This window comes from Podarcis gaigeae (genome assembly GCF_964106915.1).
Source record: "Podarcis gaigeae genome assembly, chromosome: 5".
In the NCBI taxonomy this organism is placed as follows: domain Eukaryota; kingdom Metazoa; phylum Chordata; class Lepidosauria; order Squamata; family Lacertidae; genus Podarcis; species Podarcis gaigeae.
In genome coordinates this window covers 75,702,884-75,728,057 of record NC_139681.1, presented here as the reverse complement: position 1 = coordinate 75,728,057, position 25,174 = coordinate 75,702,884, and the positions used below count along the sequence as shown (strand labels likewise).

The window sequence follows — 25,174 nt, the reverse complement described above, 5'->3', positions numbered from 1 at the left end:
ATATACCCCATTTGACATTTTGCCTAGAGAGGCAAATTGTCAGAAGGCTGAATAAGCTCTTCCCAATAGCTACAAAGGGCTCCAGACATGAGTACAGTACTGTGAGGCACCTCATTTGCCCCATGACACCTTTAAATGGAAAGGTTTAGAGGCTATTTGTAGTTGTCTAGACTTCGAGGCCTTCCTCCTCCAGCAATTTTGCTGTTCAGTAGGATATGATTCCATTCTGCTTCCCTGAATGCTTGCTATTTTGATCCTGATATTGGTATTTATGGCATTGCGGAAACCCCAAGATATGCCAATATTCAGTCCTGGTTAATAGTTTGGAGATGGCTAGCTACCTTTCTAGCCACCTTTATTTTTAGTGGGCCACACAGAAGGCATTTAAATAAAAGAAGTCACAAAACTGAGACTTCTCTGGACTTTTTTTTTTTTTTGCATGTTTGTTTATCCATACTGTGTGAGCAGCAGAGTTGTTTAAATCTGGTAATGCTATCATGTTTTTCTGTAAAGGCTCTCATATTTATTCTTTCTTCTTGTTTAAGTTTCTCATTATTATCTCCCAAGACAATACATAGAGTATGCAGATGATTATTATATTCAAAATAAATGTAATGCAGCCTTCAGACTACCAGGACCAGCTTTCATTAGCAGCAGGCCACCAGTTCCGACAATGAACTATACATCCCCAATCACTAGCGATACTAACCACGTGGTAGGAAACACACAAAAATATATGAACAGGCTTTGGAAAGAGTGCTCACAGAAGTAGCCAATGTGGTGCCCTCCAGATGTTATTGGACTACAATTTCCATCAGCCTCAACTGGCATGGCCGATGATCAGGGCTAATTAGAGATGTTCCTCAGCAATATCTGGAGGACATCACCTCCAATATAGCACCAGACTAAACCAAAATATCCAAAGTAAATCTACTGAAATAAAGTGACTGATAAGTTTTATATTTCAGTTTTACCTGCCAGGGCAAGTCCATAATTGTGGCATCCTTCATCTCTCTCTGTAAGCTTGGGAAACTGTCATGGCAGATTCAGGGAGTCATGGCAGCACCCAGTGTAGAGCATTGATGTGAGAGTAGGGAAAGCTGCAAAGGATATTTAGAGACTTGACAGAACAAAAGAGAGAGAGCAGGTTATAGCTTAGGATGCTACCAGATGGTCACTCATTTAAGGTGGGATTTAATAATGTATTGGTGTCTTCAGGTTGTACGATTCTAGTTGGTTAGGAGGTTTTGTGAAACAACTTCCCCCTCCCCTAAAAAGAGAGAAGACTTTTTGTGATAAGGGAAGTGTCAGGGAAATGCACTTGAAAGTATGGGATAACAGTTGCTTTGATGCGATGTCATCTAACCTCCCAGCAAGCAAATCAGAATGAATGCTCATTAAATAGCCACCATAGTCTAATCACTCAGCAAACAAATGAGAAAGAATGCTAAATAAAAATGTCATTTGGAGGTGCTCTGCAATACTTCCCATCCTGCCAAATGATTTTATGCCCTTGTTAGAAAGTACTGTTGCCTCCACACCCCTCACACCCTTCTGTCTATGAAGGAAACAAAGGAACTAGTGAAACCTCAAACTTGGCAGCAGGAGAATCAGTGGAGTACTGGTGAAACTGGAAATGAAAAGTTATGTATGGAGTCCCAGGAGATCATGATGGAGTTCTTTCAGAAATATTTCATCCTGGTTCATCACTGAGCTTTAAGAACTGACCAAATGTTATGACCAAATAGGTAATCAATTTTTATCACTGGAAAGGACGTATAAACAATACCTCACACTCTTCTATTCCAAGCCAAAGAATTCTCCTGAGAGGCCATTTCACTGTCAGTCACAGTATATGTGAAAAGGAAAGGAATATCTCACTGCATTCGCCCTCAGAATGTGAACTGACAGCATGTAGGGGCATTGGAAATGTACACATCTTGGCAAAATGTTAGATGTCTGAAAGGTTTAATTTTCCTGAAGGGGATTCTGCTTCTAAAAGTTTTGGGTACACCGTTTTATCCAAAGGAGTCAGAAGTCATGGAGTCCTTATTAATTTTTTTAAAAGAAGATGTAAAAGGATTCTAAATGAGATAAACAACAGCAATTTTAGAAAGATCACCTGTTTCATTATAGTCAGGCCCTTGGAGATATTAAATACACTTACTTTGCAGCCTTAATTGCCTCAGGATGAGGCAATCCTGTATATCTTTTTAGAACCATTAATAACCTACTTCACCTGATTGCAGCAAGTGTTTTATCAGAAGAATTGTCAAATGGTAAATGCAAGGGCGTGCAAAGCAGAATAACACCCCCCCCCAACAAAAATGGACCAAATTTAGCTTCCACTTGCCATGCAAGCTCATTTTTATTTTCATTTTCCATTTAATTTGAAGCCTAATAGCTTTTGAAAAATTAAGGCTGGATGACTTTTGTACAATGCTTATTTTGATTAGATCAAGGTGTTCACTCCTTGTTTTCTCAGTGGTTTGCTGGTAAGCATTTTATGTAATTTGTAGCTATCTTTTTAAATTTCCCAACAGGGATCCCAACTTTAAAGCAAGAGATTACAGATCTTTTTTTAAACATAAAGCATATTCACAAAACCTGCATTTATTGAAACAAACAGTATGGATGACAAACCCAGTCAATGAAGATAAGACCCTAAAGCCTGCACATATCCAATATTTATTTATCCGTTGATATGAGGTGTCGTATAAGAGCAAACTGTATTTTTATACAGTGGTTTTCCCCCAAGAAGCACACAGAAACATACTGGGAGTGGGGGATGTACACACACTCTTGTCCACCAGTCATAGTCCCATTTCCATCAGGTTCCTTCCAAATCCAAAGGGGTTTAAATTATTTTAAATCTGGAAATTAAGACTCAGAACAGGTGGTAAGGCCTGAGAGAGTCTCCTAGTTCAGTTCTGGAAAGTGATGGGACTCGCACCTCTCCCTTTTCCTCCACACTCTTGTACCTGAGTCCGGCATTGTGCATTTGTATATTCATTGAAGGACATTGTTTCCACTGTTTGGTTACAAGCAACAAACATGGTGTCTGCTTTAGTTTTACTTCTTGAAGGACGATTTAAACGAGGTCCAAATTAACAGAGCCAGTTTAGGGAAGAGCCAAACTCAGTGGAATAGAACATCTGCTTTGCATGCAGAATGTTCCAGGTTCGATCCCTTACATCTTCAGACAAGGCTGGGAGACATCCTTGCCTGGATCCCTAGAGAGCCACCGCAAGTCAGTGTAGCCCACTAATCTTCAACAGGGGGGTTGGTGAGGAGATTTCACCCCTCCCAAACCCAAGAGTCTCCTGATGATCTCCTGAGGTCTCTGCTGACTCTACAGAGAGGAGGAGCAATGTACTGCTCTCTACTTAATTAGTGAAGTGAGTGAATGTGTGTGTGAGAGAGTCAGTCAGTGTGTCGGAGAGAGAGTGCAAGAGATCGTGTTTATAGATAAGATTGCTGCTAAGAGCAGCTGCAGGCACTCAGAGTATAGCACTGATTTATGCTCAGCATATTTAGCTCTGTATATAGTCTTGTATTATAGCTGTAGTTATAGAATAAAGGAGGATATTTTACAGAGCTGCTCTCCGAGTGGTTTATACTCTGCAAGACTCTGCAAAACGCTGCTGCGCAACGACTGTATTATTGAGACAGTGAATCCGGTGCTCTCAGCTCCAAGCTGTGAGTCCACAGCACTGTGACCTGTTCCTGTGGGAAAGGAGGTCTCTGGCAGTGCTACCCAGCTCGCCTAGCCCAGTCGGGGCTGTAGTGCATGAGTCCAGTTGATACACTGGCTCAAGGGCGATGCTGACAGTTGGGGCCCATTAAGTGGGTCATGGTCTGATCCAAGGTAGATGGCAGAAGGAGCACAACCACCATGCAAATATATGGTAAAAGATTAAGAAATAGGTCCCCACATGCTTTTTTGGGTGAAAAGTGCATCCTGGATCTGAAAGTGTGAAGAATACTGATGTAGACAATATTGCACTGGATGAACTGATCGTCTGACTCAGTATAAGACAACTTCCTATATTCCTTAATGCCAGTGTTTTCAAGATATGCCAATTTAGCTCTGAGCATTTAGACAGAGGAAAACCCAAAGATAACATGTTGATGTGAGAAATCTCCTTGTCACGACTTTCATGGCTATAATTTCACATCTTTGGACATTTAAATTCCCCTGGAAACATTGTTAGTGTGGGACAGACAGCTGAAGAACATTCTAGCCATTTTAAACATTTGAATTGCAAACATAGGAAATGCTAGAAATGATAAGAGCCCGTGTTAGGAGGAAAAATGGACCACATTTTCGCTTAGATCTAGAAAACGTTTTCCAGCATCAAGAATAGAACTTCCTTGCACAGTGTTTGTTCTTGTTGCTCTTGTCGCCACCATTAGACTGGCAGTGTGAAATATCACGGAGTATAAGAAAATGTCAAAAGAGGAGTGCTAGCTGGAGTCTGCCTCAGCGAAGCATCTGATGAATTTATTCCAAATGCCAAATGTTGCCTCTTTGCAGCAGGTTCTGGCTATCTGCCCGTTCTCTGGCAGAAGAAGAGAGAGAAATGCCTTCAAACATATGGCATGTTTTTCCTTACCCCGCCACCTTGAAAAGAGCACAGAGATGGTTCACTGGGCAAGTTCATATTTTTGCGTGTGAGCCAAACAGTACAATGAAGGGCCCTATAACCTCTACAAAATGAACTTTAGCCCTCACAGCCTCCTAAAGCGCATGCGTTTCGAGTTGTCCCTCTATTTTCATGTTCCTAGTGGTATCATGAGAATGTGAAGTGATTTGGGAAATCTCTGATTTCATCTGTAAGTCAGTCAGTTATTATTCATGCACATTGCTTTCTCAAGCTCAGAATTTGGATAGGTTGGTGTGCTTGAATGTATTATCTACTCATCTGTGCATTTGGGACAGGTCCACAGCATGGAGGTAGAGTACCGTACATGCTTAGCATGCAGGAAGTCCCAGCTTCAACCCCCATCACCTCCAGTTAAAAGGATCAGGTAGTAGGTGATGGGAAATATATTTGCTGGAAACCTCGGAGAGTTACGGCTAGTCAGAGAAGACAATGTGGAGCTAGATGAACTTTCTTATGCTCCTTATCAACCTCAATTCTAATAAAGTCTTAGTTCAAATGTATAAGTAGTTAAGGTATGTGTTAGAGGATACCAGTAGAATAATCTCTATTGTCATCTCTCTCCAGTGGACCTTCAAATCCCCATAGTTGTGGTTGTCTGAAAAGTTGAATAGGAGTGATTTGTAGACATGTGTGGTTCATATCTGCAAGACCCACAGCTTTATTTCTCCTTTACATCTGCAGACATGGCAGTGGATGTACTGGACCAATGTCTTGCCTTGGTAATGGACTGAATGAGCACCAACAAACTGAAGCTCAATCCAGATTAGACGGAGGCACTGTTAGTGGGTGGTTCTTTAGACCAGATGGATATGAGGTTGCCTGCTCTTGATGGGGTTACACTTCCTCTGGAGTGGGTACATAGTTTAAAGGTACTCCTGGATCCTCAGGTGACCTCAGTGGCCTGCCATCAACTTGGGCTGGTGGCCCAACTGCACCCTTATTTAGACAGGAACAGCCTAACTACTGTTGGATATGCTCTGGTAACCTCTAGGTTAGATTACTGTTTGATTCTTAAATATTGTTTCTCATTTTTTCTAATCTTAAATTTGTTTTCTTAAACGTTGGCATCTGTTTGCATATTCTTTTGGAAAAAGGTTCTCATGGAAATTCATTAGCTGCTATAGCTACGCCGCCTAATACGATTACATTGAAACAGATGTGAATAAATTGTGGAGTGGTACACAAAGCTCAATCAATTCTTGTTCAGGAAAATCTTGTTGGGACCCAGTGAGTTTGGGGAAATTGTAATTAATTAATCAATATGTCATCACATGTAGCATGTCTCAATGAAGTCTAGTATCATGCCAAATATAACATTAATTTACTTTTAGTATTGGTTATGGTTTTACTGATTCATTTGTTGTTGTTTTTTTGCATTTATAACCTTTTCTAGGTCATTTTGAGATTTGTTGTTTTTGTTGTTGTAAAAAACAGATACATAAAATAATTTTAGGAAATGCTATTGTTCAGAAAGGAAAAGAAATAGTGGCCATGCCAGCAAAAGTGATTTTCAAAAAATAGGGTTACAAGCTTTGATGGATCAGGGGAAAGCTGTGGATGTAATGTATCTTGCTTTCAGCAAGGCTTTTGACAAAGTCCCCCACAATATTCTTGAGGATAAGCTGGTAAAATGTGGGATAGATGAGGTGACTGTTAGGTGTATTTGTAGCTGGCTAACTGAACCAAAAGAGTGCTCACGAATGGTTCCTCATCATTCTGGAAAAATCTGACAAGTGGGGTGCCACAGGGTTCTGTCGTGGGACCATTGTTGGTCAATGTCTTTATAAATTAGTTGGATGAATGGGTTGATGGGATGCTCATCAAAACTGCAGATGACACCAAACTGAGACTGAGAAGAGATATGATAGCCTTCTTCAAATATTTAAAGGGCTGTCATGTGGAAGATGGAAAAAGCTTGTTTTCTCTTGCTCTGGAGGGTAAGACCAATGGCTTCAAGTTCCAAGAAGGGAAATTCCAACTAAACAGCAGGAAGAACCTTCTGGTGATAAGAGCTGTTCAACAGTGGAATGGTCTCCCTCTGGAGGTGGAGGACTTTTAAGCAGAGGCTGGATGGCCATCTGTTATGTATGCTTTAGTTGAGCTTGCATTGCATTACATTGCATGGGATTGGACTAGATGACCCTCGGGATCCCTTGCAACTCTACAATTCTATGATTCATGTTAGAAGTTTGAAAGCGCTTTCATCCTCTTCATCCCCAAATGGGTTGAACAACTATTCCCTCTCCCTTTTGAAAAGTAATCAGTATACAGTGGTACCTTGGGTTAAGAACTTAATTTGTTCTGGAGGTCCATTCTTAACCTGAAACTGTTCTTAACCTGAGGTACCGCTTTAGCTAATGGGGCCTCCCAATGCTGCCGCACGATTTCTGTTCTCATCCTGAAGCAAAGTTCTTAAACCAAGGTACTATTTCTGGGTTAGCGGAGTCTGTAACCTGAAGTGTCTGTAACCTGAAGCGTCTGTAACCCGAGGTACCACTGTATATGCACACAACACTTCACCCTCAGCAGAATTGTGTTGGGTTGTTACAAATTCAGTGAGTATTTATTCTAAAACATATTGGGGATTGGGAAGAAAGACTCCCCCACTCTCTCTTACTCCCACACACGCACCCACCCACCAGGGTGGGCTTTCATCAGTATTAGTAAAACTGCAGGACATTTTTTTTATATTTTTCCTGTTGCTTTATATATTATATTCTGTTGTAGGATATTTTTTTAAGAAGACTTCTGGGACGTTTTTACTTGCAACCAAGTTAAGTGCTAAAATATGTGGTGAAATATAAACGAAATCTACCGTCTAAGAAAGAGGGAAACTCAGAACTAGGATGTGTGTGTAAGAGAGAGATAGTTTGACAGACATAACTTGATGAGACAGTGGCTCTTGGTGTCAACATAAACCAGTGAAAATGCCAATAAGTTACATTTATTCTGAAGGGAAGTAAATCCTGAGGTAAATGAATTGTTAACAAAACACAAACACACACACACACACACAGAGAGAGAGAGAGAGAGAGGGAGAGAAATGGAATGGAATGGAATGAAATAGACTTGTGAATAATCACATATTGACACTGACCAGAAATAGACTGATCTTTCCATCCCTAAGCACCAGCCAGAATTTCTAGTGGTCAGAAATGATGGGAGTTGTAGTCCAACCGTATCTGGAAGAACAAAGGTTTTCCACCTCTGGGGCAGATAATCAATGCATTGGTATCTGAGGGGGAGTAGCTGCTGCTTTCACTCATTATTATTACTCCATTTCCCCAACACCCTTCATCCCACAGGATACCTGGATAGCTTACATAATTTTGTTGTTGTTGTCTAGTCGTTTAGTCGTGTCTGACTCTTCGTGACCCCATGGACCACAGCATGACAGGCACTCCTGTCTTCCACTGCCTCCCGCAGTTTGGTCAAACTCTTGCTGGTGGCTTCAAGAACACTGTCCAGCCATCTCGTCCTCTGTCGTCCCCTTCTCCTTGTGCCCTCAATCTTTCCCAACATCAGGGTCTTTTCCAGGGAGTCTTCTCTTCTCATGAGGTGGCCAAAGTATTGGAGCCTCAGCTTCACGATCTGCCTTCCAGTGAGCACTCAGGGCTGATTTCCTTCAGAATGGATAGGTTTGATCTTCTTGCAGTCCATGAGACTCTCAAGAGTCTCCTCCAACACCATAATTCAAAAGCATCAATTCTTCGGCGATCATCCTTCTTTATGGTCCAGCTCTCACTTCCATACATCACTACTGGGAAAACCATAGCTTTAACTATATGGATCTTGCTTACATAATATTCAACCTGAAAGCAATAACTGAAATCGCCACGAGCTGGCAAAGGGCTATAGCTCCGTGATACAACATTTGCCCTGCATGGGAAAGATCCCAGGCTCAGTTCCCAGTCTCTCAAGGTAGGGCTGGGAGATGCTCTTTCTGAAACACTGGAGAGGCACTGCCAGTCAGTGTAGACAATACTGAGACTGATGGACTATTGATCTGACACAGTATAAGGCAGTTTCCCATGTTCCTAATTATTATAAACCCTAAACACTTCCCCAATATACACAAAAATTACAACCCTTGTAATTTCAGTACAGCAGCAGGCCAATATCAGATTTATGGGCTCTTCACATACCTAATTTCCAAAAGTCCAAAGGAAAGCTACGTCTTCAGTTGGTGCCTATAGGCTGACAATGTGAGGGACAAGCATAGCTCTAGATTGCCATATCTCAATTCTGTATTCTGCAGAGAGTCAAATTTCAAGGTTGTTACTGGCAACCTTGAAATTATTAGCAGTGAGGGTATGTGACTGCTTTTAAAAATTGTTTTTAAATATACTTAATGTCATATGGTTTTAATGGTATTAAACATGCTTTTAAATTTTTTTATCTGTATTGTTTTAATGTTTGTTTGGTGCCCTGGGCTGCTTCAGGAGGAAGGTCAGGATACAAATTTAAGAAATAGTAGTAGTAGTAGTAAGAATAATAATAATAATACAAAGAATGTAGAGGTCAGAAGTAATGATTGTGGGTCTGATTCTGCTCACTCTTTGATTTTGCACACATTTAATGTCATAGGAGTAGGATAATTTTATTCTATAATTACAGAACCTTTTTTGAACCTATCCTTCTAAATCAATGCACTTCAACCTTAAGTCCCCAGGTGTTCTTGGGCTACAAATCTCATCATCCACAGTCAACTTAGTCAGGGATGCTGGGAGTTGTAGACCAGCTGCAGCTGGGAATCCAAGCTTGAAGAACATTGTTGTAAGCGAGTGTGTTTCAGTAAACTGCTGGTGCTCCAAATCAAGCAAGGATTCCCCCCACCCCTGGTGATGGTGGTAGGATGACTTATTTTCCATATGTCTTTCAAGGGATTGTGCTTGTCACCCAGGTAAGAGTCATAGATGCTGGATTTGGGGCAGAGAACAAAGAGTTTTGAATCTTGCGCAACAAAGGAAAAAAAATTATATTGGTTCCACCATTATCCCCCAGTCCGTTCTTTCTTTCTGGCAATGTTGTAAGGGCCACAGGCCAAAACACTGAGCCAATTGAGGACAGATTTCATTCAAACAAGCACTGGCAGTTTCTAAACAGAGAGCATCTTTGTGAAACTGACATTACCCTTAAACAGTCAGACTGTTTGCTTTTTGGCTCCAGTCCTGAAATAAGATTCAAATGAGATGACTCTTAGGAAACATATTGGCACTCAGCTTGTGGTATTTTTTTTGAAGGAAGTCCACTTGGATTAGTATCATGGCTTCTGTTGTGGTCAATATGGGGAGCACCATTCATGTCAGTCAGCTTCTTATGAGAGTTGTCCTGTCACAGGAATCAAGTCTTTTCACTGTGTTAGGGCTGATATTCAAAGAATCATAGAATTGTAGAGCTAGAGGGATTCTGAGGGCCATCTAGTCCAAGGGTCAGTAACCTTTTTCAGCTGTGGGCCAGTCCACCATCCCTCAGACCATGTGGTGGGCTGGACTATATTTTGAAAAAAAAAATTGAACGAATTCCCATGCCCCACAAATAACCCAGAGATGCATTTTAAATAAAAGCACACATTCTACTCATGTAAAAACACCAGGCAGGCCCCACAAATAATGTACAGGTGCATTTTAAATAAAAGCATACGTTCTACTCATGTAAAAACATGCTGATTCCTGGACCGTCCATGGGCTGGATTGAGAAGGCGATTGGGCCGCATCCGGCCTGTGGGCCTTAGGTTGCCTACCCCTGATTCTAGTCCAACTTTCTGCAATGCAGGAATCTCATCTAAAGCATTCATGAGAGATGGAAGGATAATCTACAACCTTCCAAGAGAGACCATTCTGCTGTCGAACAGCTCTTACTGTCAGAAATTTCTTCCTGATGTTTAGTTGGAATCTCCTTTATTGCAACTTGAAGCCATTGGTTTGGGTCCTACCATTCAGAGTTCCATCTTCCATGTGACGACCCTTAAAATAGTTGAAGATGGCTATCATATCTCCTCTCAGTCTCCTCTTTATCAGGCTAAACATATACCCAACTATAACCATTCCCTCTAAGACTTGGTTTCTAGACCCTTGATCATCTTGGTTGCCCTCCTCTGCACACGTTCCAGCTTGTCAATAGTCTCTTTAAATTGTGGTGCCCAGAATTGGAAACAGTACTCCAGGTGTGGTCTGTTCAAGGAAGAATAGAATGGTATTGTTACTTCCATCATCTTGCTACTTTACTTCTGTTGATGCCACCTAGAATAGCATTAGCTTTTTTTTGCTATGGTATCACACTGTTGATTTATGTTAAGCTTGTGTTCTACTAAGACCCCTAGATCCTTTTCACGAGCACTACTGGCAATTCAGGATTCCTTCACCTTATATTTGTGCAGCTGGTTCTTCTTGCCTTAGTGTAGAACTTTTACATTTGTCCCTACTGAAAATCATATTGTGAGCTATGGCCCAGTTCTCCAGTTGTGAAGGTCATATTGAATCCTAGTTGTGTCTTCTGCCACATTGGCATTTTGGTGTAATCTGCAAATTTGATGAGCATACCCTCAATTCCTTCATCCCTGTCCTTTATAAAAATGTCAAGGAACAATGGACCCAGGACAGAACCCTGTGGCACCCCACTTGTCATTTTTTCCAGGATGACAAGGAACTGTTCGCTAGCACTCTTTGGGTTCAGTTAGTCAGTCAGCTACAAAGCCACCTAACAGTTACCTTGTCTAGTCCACATTATTAAGAATATTAATTTTTCATTGGCTTCCATTCATTATTACTAATGAACTGATGAAACAGAAAATATTCCACACAGAAAATGTAACGGTGAGAAATTTTGTGGGAAATTCTGGAAAAAAAGTTCACCCTACATCACTATTTACTGTATATCTCCTGTGTAGTATTTCTGTATCCACTGAATTCCACTCATACACAGAAATTGTTTGAATGTTGACTTGGATACATATTACATTTCATTGTCAGGACATTTTCTTTATTTATTTTTGGTCTGTTTGCATCAGTATGGTAAAGTCAGAGTCCATAGATATACACGGTCCATGAGGGAAGTGAGCCTTCACACAACTGTCTCAAGAAGTGGTTTGAAGAGGCACTTGTCATCACTGTTAACTTGCTATAGATGTTGCTTAGCCAACAGCTGTTTCACAAAGTCAAAGGAATAATACAACTAGACTGCATTTGAAGGAATACAGTTAGGCAGTGATTAACTTCTAAAATGTATTGTGTACAATAACCAAACTGATCAGCATTTTTTTTTAATTCATAGGAATTAGACACAGATATCCAAGTCATCCTATAGGTGTGTCAATTACTTGTCATTATGTACACCAACTTAATTTGCAGGATGATTGAAACAATGACTGCATTTTTATAAACTGATTTGTGTTGTAATAATGGAGAGTTTTCAGATGGCACTTAGGTTAACTGAGACGTTCAAGCATGTGGCACAAGGAAGGGGGCGGGACTCATCAAAGGTTAGATTGTTGTTATTAGGACACTTCAAAGCCAGAGGCATTTCTGAAGCTTTTAAGTTTTATGGCAGGTGCACAGCAAAAAAAGTAGCAGGTCATCTCAGGGTGGTCAAGAGAAGACAACATTGAAACTAGGTTATCTGTCAAAGAAGGGTAGGGACCCTCACTCAGAAAGAGTTTTAACAGTGATTGGAACAGAGAACATCAAGCCTCTCTCATTTCAGTTCCTCTCAGCATGGTAGCTTGCAGTCATGGATTCAACCAATGGGCACATCTGGGCAACAGAAGACTAGGCCTTCTGATGATGTGACAGACCACAGGGCTTTCTGCAGCATAATCAAGAATCCCAGTTCTCCAGACAGTTAATACTTTCTATAAAATGCTTCAGATCTCAAAGCAGGCATTTGGGTGTATAATCAAGGCAGATGTGTGTGTGTGTGTGTGTGTGTGTGTGTGTGAGAGAGAGAGAGAGAGAGAGAGAGACAGAGAAATATTAATCCACATTCCTTTTATTAGTATTTTTTTAATAAAAAAGACACACAGTGGCAACTGCCATTGTCGTGGAAATACTTAAGATAAAATAAGCAAAAGAAGGGAAGAAAAACTCAGAGAATAACGGAAACCCCCTAGACAAATAAAAACAACCTCCCCAAGATCGTATGATTTTGTAGTTTAAATAAAGTAGAGCAATAAATCCAGCATCTTCTCATTAAACCATGCTCATCATCCCCTAATGGGAGATTACACAAAGCTATATGGAGAACAATATTTTCACAATCAAATTAAGTGACAATGATGGTTAATTTTGGCTGATTAACTATATATTCAGTGCTTGAAAAAAGAACCTTTTCTTCATTTGCCTTATTATTATTTTTCCCTTGTAGGTTTCTGTTTTTGTTATGGCTATATTAGCCTGATATACATTAATTTAATATTGCCTAACAAATGTATGCTACTTCCTGGGCTAAAAACAACCCATACATACCACCCTAATGGTGCTGTTTGCATTTTATTAAAATTAAATGAAATATGCACAGGAAGCCATTCAGAATACCCTGAGACAAGTAGAGAGTTTTCTGCTAATGAATTAATGCATTAAATAACACAGTTTAAGCCATTTTACACATTACTTTGATCGTTCGCTTACATGTCATTAAGTAGTTCGAGCAATTTGATTGTCTGAAAAGGCGGGTGTTTACAAATTAAAACTGGGAACATGCTTCTAACAGGATACAAGAATATCTATTGTGCTTTATTTCTGTAGAACATGACACCACCTTAATATTAGAGGCAGATGATTAAAAGAACATTACCTGAGCCTTGAGAGTCACTGAATGAGCCATGCTAAATTGGTTGTTTTCTGTTTTGTGATTAATTGTTCTTCTAAACCATATTTTAGTGTGCTTTGTTTTTCTGTCCCCAGTCATCCCATATTATTAAAGAGAAATTCTGCATATCTCTCCTGGAGTCCAATTAAGGATTTGCATCATGACTAGATTTTTCACTTTAATTACTGTATATAAAGTAGGTTTTGACTTATTTCCATATTTATCAAACTATGCCGAAGAAGCAAAATTCATCAAATAAACAGATATCTGTGGCTATAATTGCAGCCTGCATTGAGCATGTAGGAAGGAAATATGAGGGTCCAAATTTCATTATGTAGAACATAATAAACATCTGAATAATTAAACTGTGTGTAAATCACACACTTGGCAGTGCTAAGAAGAGGAGAGACACCTTCATTTTGATCAGGGGAAAAAATATATATTACCAGACATACTTTCTAAAAATATATGCTAACCATTATTCAATCAGCTGTGCAGAGGGAAGACCTCCCTGCTTGTTAAGAGCTCAAAAACCATAACAGATGTATTTAGAAATGCTTCCCCTTAATTGTAACATATGATGAGCTCTGCTTGTGTACACATCTTGGTAACACGTTCCCAAGGAAAACAGATGCAAACTACCAAACCTAGAAATACTACTTGCAATTAAAATTCAGATGTATCTTTGATACAACAATCAACTTACTTAAAACCAGTTCTTTTGAGTGGGAAAACCCCCTTCAACTTTTAAGGCAAAGGTTCCATTCTCGCTATTTCCATGTATAATTTGACCAAATTCCCATTGGCTTCCATGGGATATGCATTCTCAGAGCACAGTTTATTTTTCAGGGTATGTTACTCTACGCAAAGGCATTAGCATTGTATGTAGATATTTGCTCAGTTCCCCACACTCAAGATTCCCTAAGCTGCCTAGCTATAGAAAATCAGTTTGCAACATACATTACATTAAAACTAGAAATCTGTTTGATTATTTGTGTCACAGATTTTTTTAATATAAAAAATGTAGTTACACTTTAATGCCATATATACTGACAGATGCATTACCCATGCCTGGGTGTGTTTGTCTTGCACTTGCAACTGGTTACTCACATGAGAGTGAGTCAGCAAGCATGTGAGAATGACTCAGCACAATCTAAAGTATTAAATACACTTGGGTTTGAAGCAAGTTTGCTCTTGGCCAGAGCCTAGTGTGTCTTGGGATGCTGAAAGGAGACTGTATGCTGCTGGAAGGACTGTATATTACTGTATGTAACCTATAAGCTGTGGATTATACTGCATTATACTGTCAGTAAAGGGAATGACCCTACCTTGAACTGTCTGGTGTTTTTCTGTTCCACTGGCACACTTTCCTGATGTGTTGAAGGGGCACTCTGCACATGCCCCAACAAAAGTGGGGAGTGTCTTAATTGGCACAGGACCCATTGGATCCTGAGAAGGTTTTACTGTGTTACATGATGGCATCCGGTCCAATCCAGGCCAGCTCAAAGCAGCTGCACCAATCTTCCCACCCCACTTCTGCCCTGGGCAGCACAGGCAGTACGGCTGTGGGTGCAACAATGGCTTTGCCACTTTGCATAGCCCTGCCAGTCAGTGGCCAGGATTTGAATTGGAGCTTTCATTATCAACACGAGTGTCGAGCTTTCTTCCACTAGTCAAGTCTCAACATAGGGGAGGTCAGGAAAGGAGGCATGCAAGGACCAAACTTCACAAGTGTATTAAGAGTGTATGTGTAGAAAACAGAAACCAGCTTTCTTCCCATAGAACCAGCACAATGTGCAAAATTATGGATGTTCTATGTTTTGGGAAGTTTTTAATGTCTGATGTTTTATTGTATTTTTAATATTTTGTTGGAAGCAGCCCAGAGTGGCTGAGGAAACCCAGCCAGATGGGTGGGGTATTATTATTATTATTATTATTATTAATAATAATAATAATAATAATAATAATAATAATATGTGGGGTTTGGGGATTTTTGGAGATACAGAAAAATATCTGATTTTGGTGATATGTCACGTCACAATAGTGCCGTTTCTCTATCTTCCCATTATATATACAGATGTTGCATTCTAGTTCTGTCTTTACTGCTAGAATCCTACTTACTGTACCAGTAAAAAAGACACAAAAAACACCCCTCTGGTCTTGGCATTATTTTATTTACCAGGAACAGGACTAGACCACTGGGAAAGTAGGGCCTGCTTCCCAGCCCAAATGTCACTTCCAAATATGCATGTGAGTGTTGATGAATAGCACACCAGAATTATTGCCATAACATGCCAGCTGTGGTTAGACTGGTGAGCCCTTTTCTGCAGCCAAATCTGAATTTTCATTGGTGTTGGGGCTGTAGAACTGAAGCCATGCCTGCCAAAAAACTAACTGGGTTTCATTCTGTGATTGGAGCTAAAATGCATGCTGGTGTTGGCTCAGATAAATGAACATTTATCAGGCTCAAAGTCCTGGACAAGCAGCTATTAACTGAGGCATTGCAAATGGCTGGACTAAATGCCGTTCCTGTAGAAACGTCTGTGAGTTTGGGGAGATCCTTTTAAGAGAGGTGGTCTGCTTAACGAAGGAATATATGAGCTTCCCTCTGCAGAAGAATGTCTTTGTGCTCTGCAATAGCATTTCCCTGCAGCTTTGAAAATTATTGTCTTGATAGCCTTTTCTTTTTTCTTAAGCAAAATGGTAACTCTGTGTTTTATGCATCAAATCCCCTATGGTTGAATGGTTGCTGTGTAGCGATTTGAAGCAACTGGTGGCACACAGATAGAAACATCCAAGAAGCTAGGAAATCGGTTTTCTCTATATGGAGCACTAAAGTGGGGGTCCGGGGGGGAGAGCATTGCCTTGATTATAGTTGATGCTATTTGAAAATCTAGCCAATGGAAGTTTTTGAGACAGTGCAGCGTGATGAAGCTATTTCACTTCCTTGTTATGCTTTCGTCTTTTAACTGACTGGTAATTTTTATGTGAAGGTGGGTTTAGAAGGCAGCTCTTTTAGAAAGCTGTATACAAAAGCTAACTGTGGTGTACTGGTAAATTTTGAAGTGCAGGAGCTTATCATGACAGTTTGAGAGCTACATCCAAACAGAGTACCCTTACCCAAGTCTCTTAGTGTGTTGGAATTTGGCAATGGAGAACTGAGCGCTGATCAGCCATGTAGAATTATTACTACCCTGTGCATGGTAACCTGTGAATAAGTTCCTTTTAACTCAGTAGTGCTTACTGTTGGTGGTATAAGTTCAGTGGGCAAAGTGTGTTGGAGCCTGGGAAAGACACTGAGTTGAAATGCGATCTTTAGCTATTTGGTAGAAAGGCAAACAATTTTGAAAAGTAGTGCTGGCATTTAAACCGCCTATCAAAGGACAGGAGTGTCCAACTTCTGGTTGATTTGTTTCCTCATTCTGATTTCCTCTGTCCCAAGCAGCAATAATAACACTTGAAAGTCTTCTTATCCCCTCATTCACTTGCCAGAACAAAGAGAACTGTTCACTTACACCAGGTGCTCTGGCAGATGATGCCATTCCTCATGTTCTTAAAAAAGAAAAAAGAAAGACTGACTTAGAGCTGTGCTACCCTTCTGTTCTTGCAACTGTTTAATTTGAGCTAGCTTAGGTAATAATGAGACTCTCTCAGCAACTTTTAGACCAAGTTTATATATTTCTGGAGCAAGGTGGGTGTAGCTTTCCCATGGTTGGCTCCCACATCAAACCATAACGTTTGGTTGAGGGGATCACATGGAACCTGAGAATTAAACCAGAAGTAACTGTGGCATCACTGTTAGCTCCCAGTAGAGTGTAGTTTGGACAGGATTACTTCTCCACAACATGGATCCAGAAGCAACTCATCACATGAATTGACTGACATGTAACTGTGAAGTGGTGAAAAGGGAGTGATGAAAAACCAGTTTATTTGTCTCTCTTAAGACTGCTGTCCAAGCAGAATGTCTGTTTCTGATTATGGTAACCTTGTAAAAGAAGGATGGCTACTTCTAAAAAAAATGCTGTTAATAAATATCTTTCTGAAAAATTGTTGCCATTGTTTGAAGCTATTGCTGAATGTTGCCGCTCGCTGATGCATCTTTCTATTTTGTTTAAAAATGGTTTGCATACAGTATAATTCTATTGCATTTTAATGTTTATATTGTTCACTGGCTTCAGAAGACTGTCAAGAAAGTCTGCCTATAAGATAAATAATAACAATGGAGGGTAGTTAAGGACAGCATGTTTTGAAATGAGGCATACAAATAACTATTTATAATAACACAAATACATTATCTATAAAGAATTTGGCCTTATACGGGATGGGGATCTGAAAGGAAGAAAGCAGTTCTAAGAGAATCAAAGCAGAATTTTGCCATTATTGATTCCCATGTTAAAAATCATTTACTTTTAATGTTGAAATGTGAAATCCTGTATAAGAATTTTCAAGTTTGGAGGTTGAAGTATAAAGTTGGTCATAAGCATCCTTCCATGAAGACTTAATTTGCTGTTTTGCACTAACACATGATGCAGATTTCAAACAAAATTTGAATTATGAATCAACATATTTCAAATGTATATCTTCGAATTCATGGAAGCCCCATTCTGTGAATACATGGCAACTTTTTATGAGGCCTGGGAATGAGAAATTTATATTATGAATTAAGTTATTTTCCTTCAGTAATAAGTAAATAAGAACAGAAGTGGAACCAAAAGTCCACCTAGTCCAGTATTCTATTCTGTTCTCACATTGGCCTATAGAAAGCCTGGCATGAATGAGGACATGAACAAAGCAACAATCTCCCCATTTATCATTCTCAGCATACCACGTCTGACACTGGAGCTAGTATATAGCAAACATGTCTGGTAGCCACTGATAGATAGCCTTATCCTCCATTAATTTGTGTAATCTCTTTTTAAAGACATCCAAGTTGATGGCTGTCACGGCATCTTCAATAGGTTAACCGTGCACTGTTTGAAGAAGTACCTCCTCTGCAAGTAGCTCAGGTTGAGGCACCTGATTCTTGCTGATTCCACCTACCTACAGCAGCCCTCCATACCATATCCCAGTCTGTTACAGAGAGTCCCTCATCTATCAGAAACAGGCTTTTAGGGTCTGGGCAGAAGGCTTAAATGGGATGGTGGGAATTGGCAAAAACCAGGTGCTTTGTCTTGTGTAAATGAAAGCACTTTCTGCTAGGGCAAAGCTACTACTGGATACAACCCATGATGATTAGTTTCTTAAAAAGTGACTTACAGGTGTACGCTTCATCCCTGGGTCCCTAGATATATCACCACCATCATAATCAATTTTATTAATCACCATTCACCATCAGGTCTGTTTTTACATCAATTTAACATTCAGAATAGAAAACAGTTAAAACAGATTACAGTCAACAAGAATAGAGAGAGTCCCAAAATCTCCAGCCAGCTTCATCAGTGGTCAAGGATGATGAGAGTTGTAGACCAGCAACATTTGCCCATCCACCAGGGTTGTATAATACTACCTTACAACGTCAAGTATTTCAAAGTGTGTTATACATGGCAGGCAGGGTCTCAATCTCTAATTACAGGGAGACACCAAAGAAATTGCAGTCAGGATGCAAGATTTACAGGGAGTTTCAAAGATATACTTTTGGACCCAATATTAAATTGAAAACTATCTTAATAGCATTTATTGTTTCTTATTTTTCTCTTAATAACTAGGGCAGAGCTGAAAGCAAGCATTTTTTAAAAAATAAAAAGCATTTCACAAGCCTTTTTTTAAATAAAAAAGTCTCTATATTTTGGGCATTTCAGGAGTAAGGGACTGAAAGCATGATGTTCCTTTCTGATACCTGCCATTTGGATGGAAGCAGCATGACAGAGAGCAAGTCTGAGGCATCTGTTTTGGTACAGTTTCTTTTCTCAAATCAGCCTTCCTAGGAACAGTAATGTTGCCATGCAGCCAATCATAGTTGGCTATGTGATTATGACACTAAGGTAGGCAGTCTCACTCTGAACTGGCTTCATTTGTCACAGGGCAGTTTACAAAAATGAGGTAATATAAGCATGTAATGCACGATAAACAGAAACATTAAAACAGTTCTCATGAATTACAAAATTAAAAGCATTCTAAAAACGATTTAACCCACTAGCTTCTAAAAGTCTAACAACACCCCCTGTTTTTTTACCTAGTTTCTAAAAGAATATAAGGCCACCCCTGTTCTGTGAAACAACATTCCTGTTGAGATACAAACAAGCACTGACCACTTGTACTTTCTGGAAACAACTTTTTAAGGCATTGACTGTGTGTGTGTGTGTGTGTGTGTTAAAAACCCTAGTAACCCTGATGTCTATGTTCTACCTTTAGTGCTGAATGCAATATGCTTCTGACAACCAGCTGCAGGAAACTATATTAGGGGAGAGTGCTGTTGTACTCCAGTCCTGCTGGAGGGCTTCTCAAACAGGTTGCTGGTCTAGATGGACCCCCTGGCCTCCCCCAGCAGGGTGGTTCTTATGTTCTTGTACTTGGTTGTTCTTGTATTTTTTCTTTCTTTAAAAAATGCATTTCAGCTTTTTTCTCCCAGGCTATGTTTGCAAATCACTTTGGGACTTATACGCGGAAAGCAATTCACAAACTAAATAATAATAATAATAATAATAATAATAATAATAATAATAATTTCATTGCATAGACATGGAGCCACCATGAAAAAACCCCTTCCATGAATTGTGCTACTTGCTACATTTAACTCATTTGACGGGAGCTAGTAATAGTTGATATACCACTTGTGAAAGAAAGGGCACCCTGCATGCAAGGAGGTCGCTGGAGATGAGCGAGCCAGCTCCATCCAACATCAAGACCCATTTCTGTTGCCTTCCGACTTGTGTTGTGACTGTATGTTGCAGGAACCCCTTTTTGTTTCTGTGGAGGCTCCCAACACATTTTAAAGCTCTGCCTAATTGGGGTTCGGAAACTCTTGGGTAGTCCCCATGGAAGCAAAAGCTTCGACATGTCAAACTGCTACCTTCTGACTCATGGCAGGAGTAAAGGTGTCAGAGGGGGTGGAGACAATGCATTCATACCTGGTGCCTTCATCCCTTTACCATCTGAAGAGAGCCACGGTCACCTCTTGATGCTAGAATATATGCTGATTAAAATGGAATGTCCAGACCTTCTTGATTGATTGATTGATTGATTGAACACCAAAACACCTCTTTGTTTTGGGTGGCATATGAATGCAGAAAACCAACAGACAAACAAACAAGATTACTTTTCTCTTGACTTCTGTTTAGTCTCAAATCTTTTTCACTGACATTTTTCCAAGTGTATTTTTAAAAACCTCCTGTATTAAAATTAGACTTGGATTTTGAGATTCTCTCTTATTTTATCCTACCTAATCACTCTCCTCCTTGTATGTTCAAATTGCAGGATGGAGATTTCTTCTTGAAGTTTTTCAAAAGGATGGATTTGAAACAGCGAGCAAACCTGGGCTTAAGCAAAGCAAGATTTATCACCCTTTTGTGAGTTCAGTTATCACTATAAATAGAATTGTTTTAAAAGGTGTTATTTAGTAGTTTTCATTATGCAGCTGTCTATTTAAATCATTTAATTCTGACACCTAATCTAACTCCCGGTCTCCATCAGAGACAAATAAGAAACCATATGTGTAAAGCATCTGTGAAAATCTTCCATTTATTTATGAGAGCATTAAAGAAAGACTCTGATGTCAGTTACTTAACAATAATAGACGTTCCTTTACACCTATAGTGCAGAGATATTTGGGCATATCCCTCCGTGGTATCTTATACCTACTGCTGTTTCCTTCATTATATACAGATGCACAGCAGTGGAGACAGTAATAGTCTTTCTTAATTAAATAAAGCTAAATGTTAATTAGTCAGAAAATTTGATTTATTTTGAGCACACGAAACTTTTCATTGTGTATCTCTTCTTTGCTAAAGAACAGGTTGTATAGTCATTTAGAACTTTGCATTTCGGCTCTGTATTTGGAGTCTTGTGGTGGGATCTAATCGTCATAGAGAAATTATAGGTCTACAGATGTTTTCAAGATGTTACTCTGTCAGTAGCAGATTATCCCCTGTAGCAAAATCTCATTAAAGTGCAATTTACAGAGCTCTGGTGATGTTGCCATCAACCAAAATTAAAGGCATTAATTTTTCAAAGTTCACGGAAGTCCTTACATAAATGATGTAGCAGTTTGCAAGAACAATTTACAGAAGTGTTATTTGCCGAATTAACCTACATTAACAGAACAAATGTTGGAAGGGTAGAAGGAAGGGTTGGGCAGTGAAATTGCAGCTGTTTGCATTTTGTGTAAGGTGCTAGGTACCAAAAAGGAAAAAAGGAAAAAAGAGAGAAGTGTGTTGAAATGTAACAATGATTGCATGTCAGGTGAAAGGACGGGGAGGGGAATACAAGCACCTGAACTCTTGCTTTAAAGAGTTAAGCCTATAATAGAGTGATCACCAGTCAGGGACACCCAGGGAGACCTTAAATTCCACTTTGAAACATCTGTACTCAAGATCTTTTAAAATAGTCCCATTTAGAGAATGGGTTTATGTAGCTCATGTTGCGAATATGCCTCTTCAATATGTTGCCACATGTTTATGCAGGTATTTATTGGCTTAGGTGGTCTTATACTGACAGGGAGCCTAGTGGTTACATGTAGAGTACATCAGAAAAGGCCACGCAGTATTGATCTGCACCATAGGTTTAAAGCACATCAAACACATATTTAAAGCACATGACTTCACCCAAAGTGTTCTGGGAAGCATAGTTTCCCCCTCAGAGAGCTACAGTTTCCAGTACCCTTAACAAACTGCAGTTCCAAGGATTCTTGGAAGGACGTCATGTGCTTAAAATGTGCATTGCATGTGCTTTCGCTCATGGGTAAGCAAACTAAGGCCTGGGGGCCGGATCCAGCCCAATCACCTTCTAAATGCGGCCCACAGACGGTCCGGGAATCAGCGTGTTTTTACATGAGTAGAACGTGTGCTTTTATTTACAATGCATTTCTGGGTTATTTGTGGGGCATAGGAATTCATTCACCCCCCCAAATATAGTCCAGCCCCCCACAAGGTCTGAGGGACAGTGGACCAGTCCCCTGCTGAAAAAGTTTGCTGACCCCTGCTTTAGATGGATGGTGTGGATCTGCCCAAGGTCTCATGGCAGGAGATAAAATAATTTATTATACAGTATACGTATACTAATCTAGATAACTGTCTAAAGATTTAGATATTGGAAATATGAATATCATCTTTAGAAAATAACCAATTGATCTATGGGAGTAAGTTTCCTCCATCCCACACTCCCATGGAAATCCATATTAGCACCTTGGCTCAAGACAGTATTTAGATACGCGTAGTCTTACAATATGCATGATGAAATATTTGCTTTCAGTAGCAAAATTCTTACTGATGTGGAAAGACCCAGGGTTTGATGCTGGGAAAACTGGCCTCTTATTTAATAGCAAACACTGTTAGTAATTATTATGCTGACTTTATATATCTTTAAAAAGTATCCATTGTGCATCCAATGTATCTGTGTATATGACTTCTCTGCCATGTTAAAATTTAGTCCACTCGCTGATCTGAAAGTTTGAAGATTTTTTTTTAAGTTGGTATTTCTTTGTTTAAATTGGATGTTCACTCACATCTGAAACAGAATTCTTACTTAATTAAGTGAAGATTACTTCAGTTCTTGTAAACACTCTAGGAAGACTTTGGGATCATTAGGAAGAGTAACTCTTGTGATCACAGTGATCCTAAAATGAGACTGATGGATTTGTGGTACGGATTCAACGTTCAATTAAGCCTTTGGGAAGCATTGTATGCAATTATATGGACTACTGTGATCTCATTTGATGAGCATGGAGCTCAGTGCACCTAATGAACTTGTCTACGAAAATTCATGTGTCACTAAATTAGGTAGTCATTAGGATGACTCTTTGTCACCTTTGACTGTTATAGATACTTATGCAAGGATTCCAAAAACAAGGAGAAATTAAACAGGAGCAATTAACTGAATGTGGTGGACTCTCCTTCACTGGAGGTTTCCAAGCAGAGGTTGGATGGTCATCTGTCATGGATGCTTTAGTTGAGATTCCAGCATTGCAGGGAGTTGGACTAGAAGATCATCAAGGTCTCTTCCAACTCTACAATTTCATGAATGTATGAGTGGCCTAACTAGATAGCTGGTATAGAATAACTCCCATATCTGTAACACTGTCATGTCTGTGCAGTAACAGGACATCCTGGTCTTCCAGTAGTGGTTCGGGGCATCCCTGGTTTCAGTCACTGGTTTGGTTTGGTTTTGCTCACTGGAGCTATCTGAAATTTTATGTGGTTTGGCATTGGGTGGAATATATGCAGCCTTTATGTGCTTCTCAATATTTTTGTTGCTTTGCTATTTTTGCTATACTACATTTTCTCTGTGCACTTAAAGTCAGAGGGCAATTGCCAGAATGCTCTTCTCCATAAAAATATATTGTTCTAGTATTTTAGTGACATTGATTTTGTGTTTTAGGAAAATACGTGCTTAGATGAACCGAAGATTAGTATACTACTGGGGTGTGAATTATAAGGATTGGTAGCACACTTAATAGACCAAAGTCTTCCATGGATATTAGAAGTAATAAAAATGATAATAGAATGCTAATAATATACCCCTCAGCCCACTTGAACATCTATAAGTCACACTGCCCACTATGGGACTCCAAGGGGTGCATACATTCAGGACGCTGATTTTTAAAATATTTTTGGATGAACTTCTAAGTCGATAAAAGTCGACGACTTAAGCTCCCATTGATTTCAGTGGGCTGTAATCTTGATCTTGTTATCTACAAAGTCAATGCTTTCTCTGTATGGCCTTTCCTTGCTGTCAGAACAAGCTGCCTCTAGAATTTATCTTGTTTAAAAGTAGAGGTTTAATGCAGTGGTGGACCCTTGGGGAAAAAACCCTCCAGTGTCTGTCAATGACCTGATTAAGCCATTTATAGGCTTCCTTCAACTTTCAATTAAAAATCTCAGCTACCTTTATTAACAGACTCAGAGCGCTTCAGAGACTATGTTGTCAGTCCCATGTGTGGTCTCTTTCATTGAGCATTTATCTCATATCTCTGCCTGTTCATCCCTATGAACTGTCCCTACATGAGAGATGTTGGGTGCTAAAAGCCTTTGTTTTTTAAAAAATGTTTTTAGTACATGCAATGCTCTCAAATTAGTTCAGCAGTCTGAATCACAAAATAAGTCCAACTAGGATAAAAAAAAACTGCCAGAGAAAAGCAAAGAAAAATTAGAAAACGTTGGAAGTAAATTAGAAACTTTTAATCCAACTTGTATTCTAGAGTGGGCTGAAATTGTTTTTAAGGTTTTTTATGCTTTAGGCTGCAATTTAAATTTCTATGAAGTTTGTTTCTGTTAACTTCTATTGGATTGGGATTGTCCTCTGAAACTTGCAGCTTTGGTTTCCTTTTCAGGGTAATTTTATTTGGGCTGCATACACACACCATCTTATTCTAGAATCCCTGGAGACTGTGCAGGTGTTTCCTACATAGTCCACACAAAACCTGCATCTACTACATATCTTTTACCCTAGAGAAATTGTTGTCGTTGGCATCCTTCTGTCTCATTCCGAAAATGAAAGCTCATGGCAGATTGATTCTCCATTACCCTGCAGTGTGTCCATTTGAAAAGAGA

General features: G+C 39.6%; 1 long non-coding RNA gene across 1 annotated transcript in view; it reads left to right on the top strand.

Moving 5' to 3' along the window:
- LOC310845126 overlaps window positions 1-25,174 on the top strand; it is a 260,829-nt gene that overhangs the window by 46,417 nt on the left and 189,238 nt on the right. The window contains exon 2 of the long non-coding RNA XR_014564487.1: window positions 20,886-20,977. This is a non-coding gene — a long non-coding RNA (uncharacterized lncRNA). The remainder of the gene's footprint in view (window positions 1-20,885; window positions 20,978-25,174) is intronic.